Source organism: Sinohyriopsis cumingii, chromosome 17, assembly GCF_028554795.1.
Source record: "Sinohyriopsis cumingii isolate HCF-2022 chromosome 17, ASM2855479v2, whole genome shotgun sequence".
Taxonomy (NCBI): domain Eukaryota; kingdom Metazoa; phylum Mollusca; class Bivalvia; order Unionida; family Unionidae; genus Sinohyriopsis; species Sinohyriopsis cumingii.
The window spans coordinates 63,469,377-63,480,217 of NC_142977.1; positions in this window are offsets into that span (position 1 = coordinate 63,469,377).

The window sequence follows — 10,841 nt, forward strand, 5'->3', positions numbered from 1 at the left end:
TTCAAATACGCAATACATGGCTGGAGGTGGTGAAGAATTTGAACGATCTTCATAAGCTGGATCAGGTGAAGTGCTGCTGTTGTTGTTGTTGTTATGGTTTCCAAAATTTCAAAAAGGCACTGACTTTCCTCGCAAGGGCACTAAAGAAAAGTCCATGTGTCTATTTACTCATGTACGCATAATACACGATGGACGTGCGCAAGAATAAAACGATGTGACTGTACGTGTGTGTGTGTGTGTGTGTGTGTGTGTGTGTGTGTGTGTGTGTATTTTATAGCCAGGGGTGGGATTTCCGGAAAACTTAGACCCCCCCTCTCCAATCCGGACCAGGTCTGAAATAGAAAGGCAAGGAATACAGATAACACGAAAACAGATGAAAGATTTCAGCAATATAAATTTGCAGATTCATATTTATACATACGCATAGCGGCATTGGAAGAGCATTAACCGCCTCTCAAAGTGGAGAGCTTCCATCTGCAGATAAAGATTATTCGCGACAAAAGAGGAAGGGGATTTAATAAGATATACAAATGCTAATAGAAGTTGTCATAATCAAAAATAATTCAATTGACGCTGCTTTTCTGATATTATTATTATTATTATTATTATTATTATATTATTATTATTATTATTATTATTCATACTGTGTTAACGATTGTCGTGGCGGTAGTCTAAATGAAACCGTGTAAACTTTATGTTTTATGTCTAAATACCAGGTGGAGTACAGAAATACAAGAGTTAGAATTTATCATGTTCGCGTATTTTCTGGGCAAACTGCAGACTGCACCTCAGTGCTCTCTTTTCTGGTCTAGGTACCTATTTGAAATAATATAGATAGAAATCGTTTAATTTACAGAAGGATTTAGTTAATTGTGCCATTAAATTCTACTTAAAACGACATTCAGCTAATATCCTTCTTTGTACTTAGCCTTACACATCGTTAATTTTGTTTGTGTTTAAACATTGATTATAGCACATTTATTAAATAACTGATAGTACTCTATACCCCTCCCACTCTTTCCCGCGATAGACTGTTCCCTGGCTGTAAAATAAATATTGGTCCAGTATCTGCACCGAATATTCATTATTTGTGCATTGACTTACTACAGCGACATTAAAAACATAATAATAATAACGAACACGTTTGTAATGTCAACAGATGTCAGTAATGTGTTGTAGCTGTGTGGGGTAGGCGGCAGCTACATTGTGGAATTAGCTAGTAAAAAAACAAATGTCTAGGCTACGTATTTCTTTAATGGTTTCTTTTCACTGTACCAAATTCAAGGGGCCCCGAGTGGCCGAGTGGTCTAAAGCGCTCACCGTTACGGATCACTGCCATCTCACCTCTGTCTGCGTGGGTTCGAGTCTCGGATTCGGCTAATGTGGGTATGTGAGAAAGCTTGCCAGTAGCTTCTCGTGGGTCGGTGGTTCTTTCCGGGGGTGTTCCGGGTTCTTCCTCCACCATTAATACTGGCCGCCATGTATATCCTATCGTGTGCTGAAAAATGGCGTTAACCCTACAACAACAACAACAACAACCAAATTCAAATTCAAAAGCTCAATCTAACCATTTCTACCTCTGTGAGTCTATATAGCGGACTTCACAGGAGACGTGCTGATATCATATTTCTATAACTGGCTTGATTGTTTCTGGTACAAAGATCTGTGTTTGCTACATTAAACTAAACATTTGATATCTCACTAATGAGTTGTCTAGAAGTTGATTTGAAAACATATTATAATATATCTGATCAGACTCACACTCACTTTCAACCTCTACCTCAAAATATAAATGTTAAATGTAGTTTATGTGTAAGGGTTGGCAATAGTTTATTTGTAAGGGATGGCAAAGATTGTCAGAGTTCAAGTATAAAATATCTTTTTCTTTAAAATCGATGTGTAAGATACTCCTGCTAATTAGAGAAACTTAATCTACTATCTTGTCTCTAATTTCATCAGCATTTTCAAAATCTAAAATTAATTATAAGTTCTGTAAATAAACATTTAATTAATTTGCATAAACTCAACTGCCTGTTGTTCTCACTACATAGACTATAGAGCTAGACCGGTTAAACCAAATGATTAATGTCCATAAGGCAATGGGATGAGTGTGCTGTAAAGATTCTGCTCGTATTGTTTTGGACTGCAGAAGCAGAACATTTCTTGAAATGTGGATTCTAATCAACATGACTTTGTACAAGACTAGAAAACTGGAAAACAGTTAAATCATATAAAAAGTTCTTACTATATTTACAAATGCTTGGTTATCATGCTTATAAATTAAAGATAAGTTAATAAATACAAAATTGGAATACCATTTTAATCTGATTAAGATCATATTTCCACTGTCCTGCGTGTACATCTGAAAACAACGTCTTAGGGCACATGTTTTGGAGACCTATGCTATTACCATATTTTCTTATCAGCGAATCAGATGAAGTCTTATATCTTCGCGTTTTGGAATCTGAACATTGTGACTGAAGAGCATTAATGTGTTGAACGATTTGATAGGCTTTCAGATCTTTGAAAGCTGCATTTGCATTGGCTAGTTCAAAGGTCATCAGAACATGGCTTTCTTTCTTTTCTATGTGTCTATTATTTAGATGTGCACGCAGAAAATATTCACCTCAAAATATTATGTAATAATGAGCATGAAATTACACAATCCCTGTTTTCATCCTGTTCTGGCATACCAATCATATTTTAGACGCATTTAGTTTCCTTAACTGGAGATTTTGTTTTCTGGAATAAATCTAAAGAAATGTTTATGGCAGTTAACATGTTCGTTTTATATACTTCTGGTGGTAGGAAGTCAAGTCTACTGGACTTTAAAGGTTAGTAAACACAACACGTTTTTATTTTCTTCCGTTTTAACAAATTCCGATTTGGCACCGATCTTTTCTTTCAGTTTGTAGTTACATTAAATGTTGGAAATAAAAGAGGAAAAATCCTCGTCGTGCAATATTTTCGTTTATAGAGAAATATTGAAGAAAAATGGGCATTACGTGCAGAAATTCGAGAAAGATGTTGTGTTTGGTAATGCCATTTTGATTATAGCGATAGTCTCCGTGAAGTCAACGGGCATGGTCACGTGGGGGTTTCCTGGTCTGGTAGGTAGGAAGCAGTACGTTTGCTCAATATTTGCCTACAAACTGCTATGTTGTTGAAACAATTATATCTCTATTCATGTAAGCACCATTTAGTGATTAGTGACTCCGTACTTTAGTTTAAAGTCGATAGAACTGTTTCTGAAACTGACGATGACGTTTATTTTGGAGTCTTCAATGTTTCTCCATCAGATTCAAAGTGTTATGCTAAAGAAGAAATTGATACCTTTGGATCCTGAATTACTGTTATGTGTACCTCGAAAAAAAAACGTGTTTTTAATGGGAAAATTTAATTCCATAACTCATAAAACCAATAATTATTTGATAAAAGTTCCTTCTCAAACACGTCGGTATTGGTGCCGATTATTTTAAGTTTTTCCTTTAATTGATACCGTTAAAATTCTCGACTAGTGTTAATTGCCTAAAAACCGAGTAAGATCTAATCAGGAAATTAATACCACTGTGAAAATACTGATAGACATATGTAGAAATAATAATCTTATGCTAAACGATTATTCTTTTGTTTCTAGTAACTCTCTAAACTATGATAATACTTTCTGCATACATGGACTTGACCGACATTCTACAGTTGATCATTCCTTGTTAATTACTAGTTTTAATTTCAAAGTACAAAACTGAGAAAAGTTTTACCTCTTGATAACAATACATTATCATAAAACCCGAGATGGTAAGAAAATAAACAGGCGGATTTAATTAAAAATATTCATACCGGTAAGATAGAAGGGATAATGAAGAAAACTCCGGATGCACATGATCGTATATAATAAATATATTAGAATATTATCACTATTGTCATTATTTAATGACACTGCTTCAGAATGTTTTTTAATAAATAATATCAATCTTATTTGTAATAATAATAATAATAATAATAACATGAATTGAAACTAAATGTCAAAAAGCACGCAGAACATACCACTAACCCAAACATATACATGGCAATAACCAAAGGAGTAGGAGAAATTTTAATCATCTTGATAATCGTTAATGCATTTAACATTTGCATATAGCGATCACGCGCTTCAGTTGGTAATACATTTTCATCAGATTTCGTCTCGTTCCTTCCTGGTTCTGCCAAACCAGGGTCTGCACACGCTTAATTGTGACGTCTATTCAGAGATCCTCCGGCGTTCCCTATAAACAGAAATACGCACTTCTGTATGATCGGTCCTTTTATCAGCCACTATGATAAAAAATCCGTATGATACAGAACGGGTCATATATGCACAATCTGTTGCATCCACAGTCCCTTAAGCAGCAACATTTCGCCCTCAAACGTGTGAACGTTGATTGAAGAGCTTGGCTCAACGATTAGTTTCACGATATCGTAGCGCGAAACGTGAAAAAGGGTATTGCTACATAAATCGAGGGCTCTGTAGCAATTCAGATTTATCTGCCATTATTGCCTTAGAAATGGAATCGGGCTAGTGCAAGACGGATGTTGCTCTATCGGATAATAAAGAATAAAAAAACAATTGTTCAGAGTTTTTTTTAATATATCTACTGGGGAAGGTACTAATTTGTTAATATATTCTCATTCAACATTAAATAATTTTTACTCCTCTCCAAATCTGTCCAGCAATTTTATGCTTGATTATTTACAACAACGTATGCATGAATTAGACATCCAACAGTTTAAATTTGTTTGTCTCTCACCCTGAAAGTAATGGGGCTTTCACCAGGATACAAGTATGAAATTATACTGAATCAAACCTTAAAAAAGACGGTGATCAGTAAAATCATGAATTGTAAAATTATCGAGTAAGATCAGGAGAGTTTTATTCCCATGCTGGTAATTATCACCAAATGAAAGACCCCATGACTACCGTAAAACAGCAAAAGACTGTCCCAAAACACCCTCAACCACCCATGATACATGTAGGCAATTAAATAGAATAAAACCAGATAAAAAGACAGTGATCAGTAAAATTCTACCCTGTATAATTATCGTGTAAGATCAGTAGAGCTTTTTCTCTTGTTGATTCTTGCTGAAGGAAAGACCCTAAGACCCCAAGATTGTTCCGAAACACGCTCATCGATCCAGGATGCATATATACAATTACAATAACTTAATGAAATATGCAGTCTTGGTGCATTCTCTCTGTCTGTCTCTGAACATATATAATTCACTAAGCTACTTTTATATTGCAAAGAGCAGCACACTTAATAAGTCAGAATCATGGGTCGCTACATTAATATTTCAAAAATTCTTTAAAGTTTCTTCTTTAATCTTTAATGTGACAAAGAGCTGCTGAATAATTAGAACCTAATGTTGGTATGTTTATATGTTTAGAATTCTTGAACCAATTTATTATTTTTAATTGGTTTAATAATGGTAAAAATTACAATAAATAAAAGTAAAATCTCCTGTAACATCTTTTGTCTGTGATTATTTTCACGAAGCAAAAGTTATAAAGGATGCAAACCAGTTTTAAAGCTGAGGTGTGTGTGTGTGTGTGTGTGTGTGTGTGTGTGTGTGTGTTTAAAAATAATACATTCAAATGTTGAGCTTCTGTACATTAACAATGCTAATTAAGTATCGGACAACGATCGTACACTAAATCTAATACTTCTAATCGCAAGTAAACGTTTTTATCATGATAGGAACATGATTTTCCACAACTTGATTATTTCGGCTTTTGCGACAAAAGATCTTCCAAAATGAAGACGTAATAAGAATAAGAACACCTTTAAAGAATGCTAAATTTTGTAATGTCATTTTACCTATAAACGTTTTTATGTGCTATTGATGTTGTTCTGAAATATTTTATTTTCGCGGGAGCTTATGTACACTATTATCACAGGTAAAAATGGATGTCAGTGAGGTGCGTCAAAATGGGTGACATACAAAAAGATCCTTACAACCAGTGGTTGTCTAATGAAAGCTCGTTAAGAAGAGTACGAGGGAATATTTATATCATTGTCATTTCTGATCCTTACTTTGCTAAAATAATGAATGTTTTCAAAGTAATGAGATATATCACTAAGAAGTAGATTTCTTAAACAGTGAAAGTAAATACTTAAGTACGTCAAAACTGGGGTTGAAGAAGATGGATCACCCTGCTGTAGTGTATGCGTTTTTGTTTTCGTAAGGTGCTATAAACCACTTAGATCTTCGAGAAATCACGTGGTTTTAGAGACGATTAACACTTCATTGCTAGCGTATACCTTATAGGAGACTAGAAATCAAAATTTTCCTTCTACGTATGTAATTCTCTACAGATTTTAATTCGACTGACATGTTTATAAATTAAATATCGTAAGCGGGTAGTGATTTTATTGCATGGAAGATACCACGATTCCGTAAATTGCCGAGTTTTTCCGAGTTTTAATGAGACGACAGATCACGTGGTACCGTGACGCAATACTAGCCAGTCCTCGAATACAAACATAAACATTGACGAGCGAGGCAGACGGAAGGAGACCACATTAGGGTTGCACATTCAAAACTTGAATCTGCAGTCTGATATAATAGTTTATGTACTGTACTGGTCAGTGTTAAAAGAATTTTTTTAGGCACAGGCCCCGGGCTGGTGACTTAAATAAACTCAAGCCCTGACTGAAATTCCACAAGCCCGGACAGTTCATACCTGTCAACTCTCAAGCCGGGAGAAAAACCTCCCGATTTTGGGGGTATTTCCTCATCTACATCCCGATCTCGTAATATCTCTAAATTTTTCGCAGCGAAGTCCCGATAATTACATTATGTCTGTCAATTTTCATTTGTCAGAAGAAGAAAAAACCAACCCCAAACCGTTTATAAATAGATATAACGTACGCAATCCACAGTCTAAGCTGCCACACTGCAGACATCGTAGTGATATGACTGAAAAATTGTTAAAGCTACGTTAAAAATTTAAATCACACGCACACACGTCTAAATCCGGCACTGGACGAAATAATTAATATCACACAACAGTTTTTTTCTTCTTTTTTTTTCTTCTTCAGTAAATAGAACGTGAAAATTAAACATTATTAAAGTAAATTTCAGATGTTTTTAAACAACTACAACAGTACTATAGTATAACAAAATTAAAAGAATACAATTGTCACCAATTAGCTTAAATGAATGATCACTGTGAAATTTTCTCTGCAAACAAAAATCGCATCTCCATTTCCGCCAAAGAAACTCGGCCAGTTAACACCTGACATTCCTCGACCGTATATGTAAAGTTTAATTATCATAATTAAATTAAAAGGAATAAAACAAAATATACCATGCAGTATATGTGGCCCTAAGGAACTAATTCTGAATAAATATTTTGTTCAGCAAACAGTGTTACATGCATTAAGACTTAAACCTGAAGTCCATGACATCGTAAGTAACAGCCAAATAGGCATCGTTTATTTTGGCAATCAATTGCTGGTGCTTATACACACACACACTGTCGAACAGGGTTTCTTTGAAGTATGTCCGAAGGGCAGTCCTTTTCACAAGATCAATGCAAGGATGGAGTATGTTCATCAGTCACATCGGCTTTATTGTGATGTGATGTGATTTTGATTTTTAACGTAGCTTTAACAATTTTTCAGTCATGTCGCTACGATGTCTGCAATGTGGCAGTTTATAGTGATGTCTAGCACTGGGGCATCATGTCGCAGACATGTAGCATGATGTCCCACCCAGTCACATTATCCTGACACCAGGCCGACCAGTCCTAACACTAACCTCTTAATGCTGAACGCCAAGCGAGGCAGCTGTTAGTACCATTTTTAAAGTCTTTCGTATGACTCGGCCGGGGATCGAACCCACGATCTCCCGCATCCGAGGCGGACGCTCTAACCACTAGGCCACCGGAACGGTCACATCGGCTTTATTGTTTGCGTACTTAAATCAAAACTTTAGCTATTTTGCAATTTAGCCAGAGCTGACCAGAATATGGAAAATGGGCTTGTCCTGGGGGAATAATAAGGCGTATCACATGGAGAAAAGGTACGTCCCATGGGCGCTCGCACATTGGGGCAAGGGGTTGGGTCAATAGTCCCCCCCCCCAGTTTCTATTGTCAGCCATTTAATGTGAAACTTTGACCTCTTTTCTTTTAATCGCTGTTATTTAAACTGCCCAAGAAATAATTTTATATCAGTTCCAATCATTACAGATTACCATTTATACATACTACATGTATACGATGATTTTTTTTTTAAATTTGTAATTTTTATAAGATTACTGAAAATTTTGTTTTCTCGAAACACGACAGGTTTAGAATATTATTTCTGGCAAAGCCTCCATTTGATTAAAATCAAATCTAAATTTCACCTTGGACAGTAGTGATTTGATTTAGATTGTGCCGTGTTAAGGCATGCATGTCAACATCTTGAAAATACATTTACTAATTTCACCAGCGCGATCAAAGTTTCCTCAGGCAATTTTTGTTTCGACAAGCCTGACGGGCACCTCATTTTGAATACAGGATGGGCCGGAACTAAAACCAGAGGGACCCAGGGTGTCGGGCTATCCGATTTATTTTTAGCACTGCTGGTGTAAATAAAAGATCTGTGAATTGATTGTTGCATTTTGTGGTCACTTACTCGGCCTTCTGCCTATTTTCGTAACTCACACATTTAACACTTTCCCCAGGATTTAAAATATTCAACGTTATGTCTGGAACAGAGCCAACTTTTTGTCTAAGCCTAGCATTTGCGTATCCTTGAGCTGCCATTTTTTCAGAATCCCTCTCGTAACAGTTCTTTGAGAAATGTAACGAGCACATAGGGCTGTATGGTGTTGCTTTGAAATCGACTCGTTTGTAATAATGTATCCATTCTTTCAGTATGCCTTTATCTTTCGGAAAAGAAAAAAAAAATGTTGTCCACTGGCTTTTCTTAATGTTTTATTACACCGGTAAGCAACGCAAAACGGTATTGTCTTTTACTCTGGCAACTCCCACTTGGGCTGCTGGAGTCGCTACTATGACTATGAAAGTAACCGAATAGGCGCGGAAATTTTGCATACGAGGTCACGGAAATTCAGCTCCTAGAAGATAGGCCAATATTTTAATATTGGTATTTCGGTCGCAAATGATACTTCAGAATAAGGTTTACTGCTATAGTACCTTTATTATTATCCAATATTTCCATTGGTTTCTGGTCTCCTTTAAAGAAAGGGACTGAAAGAGCTACAATGTTTGTCGACACAAAATGAAGGCCATAAAGTTCTGTGAGGAGTATGAATTTTTTTTGTTAATGGAAAAACTTTAGAAATTTAGAGCGCCGTCTGTTGTCATAATGCCATGATAACCTCTAGCATGCCACCTTGATAACAGATGGCGACATCAGTTGGACAACAAAGACCATACAGATAAAACTTAGTATTTACATTGTTGCATGGCCAAATCTGTATGAAAACATCAGTTTTAATGATGTAATTGTAAAGTTTATAAACAGAATATACAAAACTTGTAATAACCGACATAACGTTTGTCATACGACAAACTACGTTACCAAACTGCAAGATTCAGTGACGCAGAAGGAACGTAGATCGAAACACTTGCAAGCAGCCATTTACAGCTTGCATCAATGAAGAATAGAAAATTCATAACTAGAATTATGAATGTAGCACTTGCAAGCTATCATTTACAATAACGCAGAGAGAAAGTATCACTTGCAAACTGCCACGTACAATTTGCATCAATGAAAATACAATATACGCTGATAGAATTATGAAAGTAGCACATGCAAACAGCCATTTACAATAAGGCATCAATGAAGATTAGAAAATACCCGCATAGAGTTATGGCGGTATCCCCACCTCCATAGGTTAATATCTAACCAAGCATATCAATATGTGATATGTTTCAAGAATGCATTAAACAAAATACCTTTGATCTGTATGCCAACAGGAAAATTGCCGCTACCATTATGTTCAAGTTATTAAAATGCAAATAAATATTCTTGTCGGCATAATATTAAAGGTATTTTGTCGAGCATATTCTCAAATTGCATCATATGTTGGACAAGAAATATAATGTATTCCGGCAGATTAGACCCTGCTACATCTACATATTTTGGTCCTGTCAGCAATTTTCACGATTCAATGACTGACTATTGTTTGTGAATGATGCAACTTGCTTGTGGATTATCCGGGTGGAAAGTGATGATGAAAAGCTTTCGTTTCGTTAAATTGATCTTTCCAGACTTATATTATTTCGTAGACCTCAACATGTGAGACATGCTAGTCATGGCAAATTTAAAGCCACTCTCAAATCAAATAATAAATGGGAATTCGAAGCCTTGTGGAAACAAACGATGCAAGACGTACCGAGACGTGAAGGAAATAAACACATTTTCCATCACTGTCACAGGTGACAAGATTAATATTCACTGTCGGACTGTAGTCCAACATACCTATCTGACCTCACCCATGTGTATACAACCAGCAAGATACTTACGCTCCTCTTCTGACAATCGTATACTCATTATTCCCGCTATGAAAACAAAGTCATATGGACAGCGTTTTTTTGCGTACCGAGGCCCATCAACGTGGAATGAATTGCCCACTGAACCTAGACACAAAGACACAGTGATCACATTCAAGAGAGCTCTCAAGACTCACTTATTTCGACTGCAAGAACAAACTTAAAAGACCTAATAATGTTTCCTACCTTAAATATTCTCAGCATGTTTTTTTTTTAAAAATGTTTTCTAACTTCATGGTGTTTGTTTTTGTAATCATATCGTTATATGTTTTTTTATTTTATTTTATTGTATCTTAT